At 37.1% G+C, this 7061-nt stretch overlaps 1 non-coding gene across 1 annotated transcript; it reads right to left on the bottom strand.

Moving 5' to 3' along the window:
- Positions 1 to 4979: 4979 nt before the first annotated feature.
- Positions 4980 to 5083, bottom strand: LOC113307277. Its single transcript, XR_003339074.1, has one exon. It is a non-coding gene; the product is annotated as a small nucleolar RNA R71 (small nucleolar RNA).
- Between the last annotated feature and the right edge of the window lie 1978 nt (positions 5084 to 7061).

Here is a 7061-nt window from a genome sequence, read left to right as displayed (position 1 = left end):
TAATATTTAACAAGATATAGTATACAGATTTAATATGAATAAATAAAATCTATGGTATCAATCTTTACATGAACGTAGAGTTATATGTAAAAGGTTAAGGCTTAGTGTACCAACTAGACTATCAACTTAAGAATAATGAGAATAATAATACAGTTGATAATAGTATTCGAATAATTAGACTAGTAAGAAATTTATAGTAGCTTATATTTGGAAAATTTATATATGGTATTATAGTAAAGTTAAACTATCAGATATTATAAATTGACATGAAATCGAATTTGGATTACGTATATTGATAAAATAAATAAACAATAATAATAATAACAATAATCAAAAAAATAAGATAAGATAAATTCCGATGATTAAATTGTTTAAAATGCTGTGAATTATGTATATAATTTATGAAGTAAAATTTTAAGTTAAATCAGTTACAATAGAATTTAGAAATTAGTTAGTCATAATAAGTTAGCATTTGATTAATCCAGCACTGGGGAATAGTGAAGGTTGTATTTTTTCTGTTCGTGGGAAGGCATTGTTGGGCTTGGCCAACCTTGACAGGGCAACTGCATTCAGAGATGGCCGATCATAGAAGTTTAGTATAATTCTTTAAGAAACCGGTAGATATAATTTCACTTAAAAAGATTCGTAGGAATCTCCCTTGTAATCAGAGACATGTATTTTATAAAATAGAAATTAGTGTAAAGAGCTTAGAGACTAAAATTTATAGTTTTCCATTATAGAAATTAGTATCAGAAACTTAGACTTCCCTCTTGGGTAGGACTTAAATTAGTATAGTTGAACCTAAATCTACGAATTTTAAATTTTAGGTGTAGAAAGCCATATAGGTTTGTGCTTTTTTTATATTGTTTGCGTTTAGATAGGAGATAAGATTATTCTATAAGGTGGGGATTTTTGAAGACCATAAGGATGGTTTGATTTTCGAGAACGAAAATGTATAAGGTGGGGAGAATATAAAGACCCCCAAACTCGTCAACGCTATTAGACTAGTCAAGAAACGAATTAACCGATAACAACTCGATTAGTTTAACATGAACATTAATTATTAGAAATTAATATAACAACGATCTAAATACGAAACTAGTATCATTAGATAGATGTCAAAAAGTTACGCAGAATGGACTACTCGAACGTTTTAATCAGATACCAGACGAAGAAGTAATCATCAGATTGGTTTGAAGGGCAAAATAGTCTTTTCACAAATAGACCGGCCTGGAGTTCCCTTAGAGAAGGGAGTGGGTGCAATAGTATTATCCTTGATCTTATCTTCACCAGATCGAGAAGATAAAACTCTACTTCTCTTTTCTTCTTCATTCTTCTTCTTCTTCATTCTTCTTCCTTCAACTTCTCTTCTCTTTCCCTCTTACTCTGTTCTTCTTCTCCTGCGAGTTGTGAGAGATCTAATGATGAGTGCTAAAAAGTGCATATTTTTATATATTTTTCTTGGCATTTAACTCATCTCTTGTGCATTAATTCTACATTTTATCCCATATTCTGTGTTTTCGTTGTTTTCAAGAATAAATATTTTTATTAATTAATTTTGCATTTTTAGGTAATAAATAAAGTTTGGATGAATAGCGGAGCGGAAAAGAGCAGAAAAGCGGTGAAAAGCCGGGAAGAATTACGCAAGGAAGCCGCAAAGAATGGAGCGCAAGACCAAAAAGCTAGGAATGGGCTCAAGAAGGAAGAATTGTTCTTAAAGAAGATATGGGCTTGGCATACCCAAGGCCCAAAACCCTTACCCAAACCCATTTTCTATATCCATACCCGCCTCCATTCTCAGCCGTTAGATCGGATCCATCTCATCATCCAATGGTCGCTTCTTCATCGTTCATCAAAATCTGAAGTCCCTGCAAAACACCATAGTACCTAAATTCCAAGCCTTCAGATTAGATCACATTTAGATCCTACGGTCGCTTCTTTGCCTGCTCATCAAATCTCGATACTTCCGCTTAACACTACAACACCTAACCTCGATCTTCGCCGTCAGTTTTGATGTATCTCGTCATCCAACGGTCTCCACTCATCCATTTCAATCGCGCCGTTGGATCATTCCATCATCCTATAATCCTACGGTCCAGCTTCGCGAAACATCAAAATCCTCTACACCTGCTCAACACCCTAGTACCTAATATCTATACCCGCAAAACAAACAGCCCCTTCCTCAAACCCCATCGACTCCATCTTCTCTTCCCCCCCTCTCTGCAACAGAACCACCATCCCCTGCCGTACCACCACCTACTCCACTTCCACAACCACCACTACCTACTCCTCTACCACCACCACACCTCCACCATCATCACCCCTACCTTCCTACAACTATTACCCATCTTTATAGCCCCCTAATTCGTCAATTTCTCCCCTGCCGAAACCCTAGGTGAGTGGTTGACGAATTAGTGAAGCTAGAAAAGCAATTGAAGGCATGGAGAGGAGCAGGAGACCGAGGAGAGGAATGGGTTGAAGAGGGAAGCGTCAAATCGCAGGTTTGGTAAGAAAAATCCCTAACCCTAATTTTTCTGATTTGGGAACTTTTTGGGGGAAATCAATTGTACGTCTAATTGAAGCATGGGTTGGTTGATTGGGTTGTTATCAGTGTGTTAGGTGAGTGAATTTTGGATTTTTGGGTACACCCTAGCTTCACTGATTTTTGGGGATTTTTCTTATATGTAACTATAAATAGAGTTGTGATGTGTGTAAAAGGGGTTATGCCTGGATTAGCCAGAGCACCACCTCAGAGGCCTAGACTAGCCAGTGCCCTCAATTATCCATGTTCTGTGAATTTCTATTATAGTTCTTAATTCAGTTAATTTCCATTTCAAATGTTAATTATGTTTATCATGTTTTTGTAATTGCTCACCATGTGTGTGTTGTTTGAATTACCTTGTATGATGTTTATTGTTGATCACAAGATTAGCATGAGCTAAGTTGCACTGGCTAAGGCTCAGATGAAGCCTAGTGCACTGTTAAATGATGAATTGCTAGGATAGTCGTCTTAATGCTTGTCTTGCTTGAGTAATGGGAAGAAGTCAGTGCTCTGATATGCCTGTGATTGGCTGTGCTGTCAAAAGACAGTCAATACTAGGGGCATATCAGTGAGCAAGCTGATTCTCCTCCCATTCTAATGTATGCTTAAGATCCTAATTTCAACCTAGAATTGCATTGCTTGATTAGGACACAAGGTGGATTCTAAGCCCTTAGATTAACCACAAATCCCTTTTACAGTCACTTATAAATTCAATTCTGTTTTGCTCCCTGCTCAGCTAAATTTCTTAGCTATCTTGCTGTTTATTTCTTGTATTTTGAAGCTTGATGTGCACTGAAATCAGTGCACTGCCTTCCCTGCCCTTGGCTCATAGCCTTGGTTCCTTGCTGTTTTACCATCTCTGTTTCACTGTCACTGCAACCTTGTGACCTTGCATTTAGTTTTGCATCAATTATCAGCATAGTGAAACTTCATAACACCCCAAGTCCCTGTGGAATGACCCTGTTATTGCACACAAGCTACAACTGACCCTGTGCACTTGCAGGTATCACTGTAGGCTGTCTTTTGCTCTTATTTTATACATATCCCAAAGCCTACCAAGTTTTTGGCGCCGCTGCCGGGGACTTGGCTGCCGTGTTTTTGAAGTTTTTCTTGCTGTTCTTTGCATGCTCATACCTGTTGTGTAGTTCTGATAAGCATCTTAGTGTACTCATCTTGCATATTGCATCTGTAGCTGTAACTTAGTACCACCTCTAGTGCATCTGCATCATTTGCATAATCTCTTCTCCTTTGCTTCAACTGCATCATTCTGGGAACTGAACCTCTTCTCTGAGTTGCCAGGTGCTTGTGGTGCTGCTGTTGCAGCCTGTTGCTGCTGAATTGCTCCTGTTGCTGAAGATGTTGCCCCTGCTGTTGTTGCTGTGACCTTGCTGTGAGGCTGAGAACAAACCTCTGGTGCTGATGTGCTGCTGTGAAGCCCAAATAGAGCTGAGCTGCTTCTCCTGCTGCTGCTCCTGATCCTGCTGCGGTGCCTCAGCTGTTGCTGCTGTGCAAAGGCAAGCTGCTGCTACCCCCTGCTGGTCCTGCTGTTGCTATGATCCAAAGCCCAACTGGGCTGATTCCAAGCAGCTGAAAAAGAACAAAGCCCAACTGGGCTTTGCAACTGAAATACCCAACTGGGCCTCAGAAAAGCCAAAGCTTAGGATGATCTAAAGCCCAACTGGGCTTTTGCAACCTAACTGAGCAGCTGGGCTGTGCTTAAGCAAGTAAGCCTAAACCCATTAAGAGAACCCAACCTGTGGGCTTCCATTTTTAATTTGTGGGCTTGTAATAATTTTTGTTTTTCTTTATTTTTTATTTGGGCTTGTAATAATTTTTCTTTTTCTTCTTTTTCTTTCTTTTATGGGTTTGTAATTATTATTGTTGTTTTTATTTTATTTTATGGGTTGCGCTAATTTATGCTAGGCTAAGTGTAATAAAAAAAAAAAAAAATTGCTCCTTATTTCAAAAACCAAAATTTTCCCAAAAATCCAAACCCATTAAAACCAAATATTTTTCCCAAACATCCAAACCCATTAAAACCAAATAGTGGGCTTTGTGTCTTTTCAGTATGGTCCAACCTAATACTCTCCATGAATACATGTATCCCACAATAAAAATTCCATTATCATGTATTGTCTTACCTCAAACCAATAACCCTTTTAAAATAAATGCAAGCATGATACAAATACTTCCTTTATTTCGAGGGTTCGATTCTGAGAACCCCTATACTCATGTAAGAGAGTTTGAACAAATTTGTCGGAATATGCAACCTGATCATATGTCCGAAGACTCTCTGAAATTGCGTTTGTTTACATTTTCTCTAAAGGAAAGGGCCAAAACATGGTTTTACGGTTTGAGACCACAATCAATCACCACTTGGGAACAACTCACTAATCAATTTTTCCAAAGATTTTTTCCACATCATAGGACCATCGCTATTCGTCAAAATATCAATTGTTTTGTCCAGTTGGATGAGGAAACTGTTTTTGACTATTTTGAACGTTTTAATGATTTGTTGAGCGAATGTCCACACCATGGATTTGAGAAGTGGAGACTTGTCGCTATCCTCTATGAGGGACTAGACTTTAAATCTCGAGCCATGGTTGAGTGTATGTGTAATGGTGAATTTCTTGATAAAACTGTGGATGATGCATGGAAATTTTTAGCTGAGATTGCAGAGAAAACCCGTCAATGGGAATCCATTAGGGAAACTGAGACACTATCACATGATATAGGTGGTAATGAATTGAACTTTGGAAATAGCATGTCTAGTCCTTCTCATGTGTATGATATTGAATATGAACCTAATCTAGAGGAACATGAGTTGACTAATGACACCACAACTGCTAATAGGGACAAGTATGCATATTACTATGATGATGATGATGATGATGATGTTATGTTAGAAGAACATGTCTATGTTGAAAATGTTGTGGAGCCTTTGGTTTCAAATACATTAGGCTTTTCTGCCCCGAACTTCATGAATGATATTTCTTCTAATATTCCATATGCATGTGATGTTGATACTGATTTAGATATTGTACAATTATCCTGTGAAGAGCATGACTTAGGTAAATCTTCTGTTGACACTAATGATCCTATGCATGAAAACATAGTTGATGTGTCTGATTCCATACTTAAGCCACAATATATTGCTTCTGTTGATGATAATTTGAATATATCGGATAACCATGATTCTGAATTAGGACTTGTGCAAATTTTTTGTGATGATGAGCATGCTACACATCTTGAGTGTGACTTAGATAATGCTGATGTGACTGATAATATTGATACTCTTGATCTCATGCATGTGAGACGCTTAGATGTCACTTTCTTGCCTAAGTCACAATCTGATACCCTTGCATCCTACCTAGATTTAGTTTGTCACAATATTGTCAAACCAATTTTCATGAGAATACCTAATCTAGGCCTGGAACCGTGTGCCTCTCAAGTCCTCTTGGACTATTTTGCATCTAAATACAATACTTTCGAGGAGCCACAGTTAGGATATGCATGTTTGTCCGTCCCTAGCAAAGTTCACTTTGAGTTAGACCTTGTGCATGATGAAACCCCAAAACTGCGAGATTTTGTATCCAAAATTTTATCTGTTGAAAAATCCAGGTTTGGGGGTAGCTCATTTTGTTTCACAGCTTCACTTGCATGCCTATCATATTATTATTGTGTGAAGCTGTTGAAACCTCTACACTTTGTCTTTTGGGTTGATCCTCAACTCTTTAGATTGTTAGTGTATGGTGAATTTTTGTATATAATCCAGTAGATAAAATTTCTTAAAAACCTTTTTGTTCCTTTTGTATATATTTTGCTAATCCAATATGATCTCGGCTGACATATGTTGGATTTTTGCCTTGAATAATGGAGTTCAAAACTTGCTTTCGCCAATATCCGGTAATCTCTTTCTTTTTTCTACACTTAGCATCGTTCTCATGGTATGTGTTATAATCATGTTTATCTTTTGAAACATTGAGGACAATGTTTAGTTTAGGTTTGGGGGTGAAAAGTAGATACTTTGATAACATGCTATAATCGAAAAATAGAACTCTTCCTTTTTGAAAAAATTAAAAATTCCAAAAAAATTAAAAAATAAAAATTAAAAAATAAAAAATAAAAAAACATAAAAATGGAGCTCATTTACCTTGAAATGTTGACTCTTGTGCAAATATGTAATTTTTAGGAGTCTTAGTCTAGATATTTAGGCACCCTGATTCTAGCACAATTCACATAGTGATAAGAAATTTGCACGCGCACGATCTACCAATACATGTATAGCCTCGATCTTCAAGGTGTTTGATAGGAAGTCACGATTGCCAATCACTTTAGAATACTGAACGAAACTTGACTAGCTTGTTCTTTGGTTGGTTGGGATAGAAGGTGGAGGTTACATTAAGAAAGACAACCATCGAATTTAACTGGGTGCATCAAAAAGGGCTACCTCTTGCAAAGTGTCATGTAATCTTTTGTTTCCTTTTGTATATGTATCAAAAGCGTTTCTTTATCAAAA

The sequence above is a fragment of the Papaver somniferum genome, chromosome 8 (genome assembly GCF_003573695.1).
Source record: "Papaver somniferum cultivar HN1 chromosome 8, ASM357369v1, whole genome shotgun sequence".
Taxonomy (NCBI): domain Eukaryota; kingdom Viridiplantae; phylum Streptophyta; class Magnoliopsida; order Ranunculales; family Papaveraceae; genus Papaver; species Papaver somniferum.
This window is presented reverse-complemented; position numbering and strand designations above follow the sequence as displayed.